This window comes from Argiope bruennichi, chromosome 8 (assembly GCF_947563725.1).
Source record: "Argiope bruennichi chromosome 8, qqArgBrue1.1, whole genome shotgun sequence".
Classification (NCBI taxonomy): domain Eukaryota; kingdom Metazoa; phylum Arthropoda; class Arachnida; order Araneae; family Araneidae; genus Argiope; species Argiope bruennichi.
In genome coordinates, this window is record NC_079158.1 from 7,681,751 (window position 1) to 7,685,961 (window position 4,211).

Here is a 4,211-nt window from a genome sequence, read left to right on the forward strand (position 1 = left end):
TCAGCAAAAAAATAGGAGGAATGAAATTGAGATTTATTGATTCATTTAAATTTATGTCATCCAGTTTAGATGAATTATCAAAAAACTTGAGAAAGATGCCTGAAAATGAGTTGAGTAAATATCCGTCAAAAATAAGAGAAATGAAATATATTAATTATTTAAAATCGAAATTTAGAGAGACATCATTACATTTTCCTGATGACAAATTAGATCTCATAACAAGAAAAGGTGTATATCCGTATGATTATATGGATTCTAAAGATAAATATGAAGAAACAAAATTACCTCCAAAAGATAAATTTTATAATAAATTGAATGAATGTCATATAACTGATGAAGAATATCAACATGCTCAACGTGTTTGGAAAGCATTTAATATAAAAAATTTGGGTGAATATACAGATTTATATGTTAAAACAGATGTATTAATTTTAACAGATGTATTTGAAAATTTTAGAGATGTTTGTTTAAAAACTTATAAATTAGATCCAGATTGGTATTTTACTGCTCCTGGTTTATCTTGGGATGCAATGTTAAAAATGACAAAAATTAAATTAGATTTATTAGATGATTATGATATGATTCTTATGTTAGAAAAAGGATTAAGAGGTGGAGTTTCGCAATGTTGTAATAGATATGGGAAAGCAAATAATAAATATATGAAAAATTATGATGAAAGCAAAGAATCCAATTTTTTAATGTATTTAGATGCTAATAACTTATATGGATGGGCAATGAGTCAATATTTACCTTATGGAGGATTTAAATGGATAAATACAAATGCAATACAAAATGCAATACAAAATATTCTTAAATGTCCTGATGATTCAGAAAAAGGATATATATTGGAAGTTGATTTAGAATATCCAAAAGAATTACATGATTATCATACAGATTTACCATTATGTCCTGAAAAAAAATATAAACAAGGTAAGTTATTAACAACTTTATACGATAAAGAGAAATATGTAGTTCATTATAGAAGTTTAAAACAGTATTTGAAAATGGGTTTAAAAATTATAAAAGTACATAGAATATTGAAATTCAAACAATCGAATTGGTTGAAAAAATATATAGATTTAAACACTGAAATGAGAAAACGAGCAACTAATGATTTTGAGAAAGATTTTTATAAATTGATGAATAACTCAGTATTTGGAAAAACCATGGAAAACATAAGAAAACGAATAGATATAAGATTATGTTGTAATTATGATCAAGTTAAAAAATTAATTGCCAAACCTCATTTTAAAAGTCGAACTATTTTTGATGAAAATTTGGTTGCTGTTCATATGAAAAAGACAAAAATACTTTTTAATAAACCAATCTATGTTGGAATGAGTATATTAGATTTGTCTAAATATTTAATGTATGATTTCCATTATAATGTAATGAAGCCAAGATATAAGAATAATATTAAATTATTATATATGGATACAGATAGTTTCATATATGATATTAAAACAGATGATTTTTATGAAGATATGAAATCTATGATTGATTATTTTGATACTTCTGATTATCAAGAAAATAATCTATATAATATGCCGAGATGTAATAAAAAAATATTGGGTAAAATGAAAGATGAAAATAGTGGTGTTATTATGGAAGAATTTGTAGGTTTAAGAAGTAAAATGTATGCAATCAGACTAGAAAAATGTGAAATTAAAAAATCGAAAGGAGTTAAAAAATCTGTAGTTAAAAATAGAATATCATTTGATGATTATAAAAAATGTTTATTTGATAAAATTCATCAATATAGAACACAGAATTTAATTCGAAGTATGAAACATGAGCTGTATTCAATTCAAATAAATAAAATAGCTTTATCAGCAAAAGATGATAAAAGATATATTTTAGAAGATGGAATTCACACTTTAGCATTGGGTCATTATAAGACGATAGATTCTTAAAGGAAATAAATGGAGGATCTAGAACAACTTACACAAGAACTTATGAAACTAAATTCAAAATATTTAAGATCTGACTTGCATGAATTAATAATGAAATATGTCAAAGAAATAATTAATTCATATACAAATAAAATATCTAATGCATTGGAAAATATCGATTCAAACACACAATTAATCAACTCAATTGAAGAAATAATCGATTCATAAGATGGAAGTCATTCAACTTGTAAAATTTTTTTCTAAATAAATGGAAGCTTTCAATAGACTTAAGCCACTTGTAACATATAGATTAAAAGATTTAAAGAATGGTGAATACACTCTATTATCTTTGAAAAAAATTCAATCTGCTAAATATGGATATATAGTTATTGCAAAATTACAAGTTGAAGGGCAAGAAAAAGAATATTTTCTCCCTAAACATAAATCTAATATATCTGATGAAGCAATTGATATAATTAATGAAGGCTCATATATTTTTGTTTATAGAGGTAAGGTTGATGGTAAATATGATGATTGCTATATCAAGAAAATTGAATAGTGAAACCTTTTATTTTTATATTTTTATTCTTATATTTTTATTTCTTTTAATGTGTATAATAATGTGAACAACGCATGAATTTATATTGATTTTAAGACGATAGCCTTTCGGTTTTGGCTTGATATTTTAAATTATTGATGTTATTTTATTATGACCTTTTTGCACTATTTTTGCTCTAAATTTTGACTTGATACTTTAAATTATTGATGTTATTTGTTAATGTTATTTTTGCTCTAAATTTTGAGGTTATTTGATGGATTTTTAAGGTGTGCTAATTATGCCCTTTTTACACTATTTTTGCTCTAAATTTTGACTTGATACTTTAAATTATTGATGTTATTTTGGTGTGCTAATTATGACCTTTTTACACTATTTTTGCTCTAAATTTTGAGGTTATTTTAAAATTATTGATGGATTTTAAGGTGTGCTAATTATGGCCTTTTTACACTATTTTTGCTCTAAATTTTGATGTTATTTTAAAATTATTGATGGCTCTTAAGGTGCGCCAGAACACGCATATATATACTACTTATATATACAATTAGTCGCATTGTCTCTATCGGGATTCGAACCCAGGTCTCTTGATTACGAGACCAGTGCCATGACCATTCGGCCATGGAGATTCTCTCTGCCCTAACAGCTGAGGCCGCTTCCTTTTATAGGTCTCAGGAGGCGGGGCTAGACGACTCTCAACCAATCAGGAACGTTCACGGCGTATCTCCGTTCCTACTGGACGGAGCGGGAAAATTCTCAATGTTTCGGGTATAATCTATTTTGGCGCCAAAGTCGCCAAATTCTTCGCCAAATGGTAGCCAAGTTTGTCGCCAAGCTCCGGGACCCTCCGACGCGACACCGGACTCCGTCCAATACCGATGATTGTAAAACATTTTTTTCCGATGGTGGAACCAACTATGCTGGGAAGCAGCATTACAGATTCGTAACAATACTATATACAATATTATGTCTATATACAATAATAATTTATTCGACTTCTTTTAAGGTATCTGTCTACATTTAAAAGGTCATTGGATCAAAGCTCACATTTTTTATTATTATTATATTTCAAAACATGTGGATTTATTTAACTTTCTAAATCTGTTTATTTTTCATCCACTATTAGGTATAATAAGATATAGTTTAAAATATTGTGTAGTAGATATTAAAAATAATTTTCACCATGCCGGGATATTATGGGTGCTTAGAATGGATATTTTTTTTTTTGTATGGTTTATTTGAGTTACTAAATTTCTATTTTATTATTTAAAATATCATTGTCATTATTGTAATCTAAGTTGATAACTGCGCGTTGAAAAATGTTTGGAAATAAGTTGCCTTGAATTTTAGAACTACTTATTTATTAGAATCATAGAAAAGAGCTCGAATTCTAAGATACCTAATCCTGTCAAAAGTGATTCATACATTTCACTAAGTGTTGCACTGAAATGGATGGTGATTAAGAGTCAGAGTAAAAGAATAATACTTGCATTAAATTCCCATCGGACTAGCTGCATTCTATGTAGAATCCACAACAATCTAAATACATTTAATTTTCATGATGAAATCTCAAATAAATCTTTTAACAAACTTCATAGCCATACAGAAATTAATAATTTGAAGAAAGTATATTCAGTATACTTAATCAAAGAAAAAATTCATCCTATTTTATCGATAATCAAGAAAAATTATTGTACAATTTTGCTAACTTTTATTATGTTGGCCTGAAAAATAAGAAATTAATATCATTAACAGCAGAAATAATT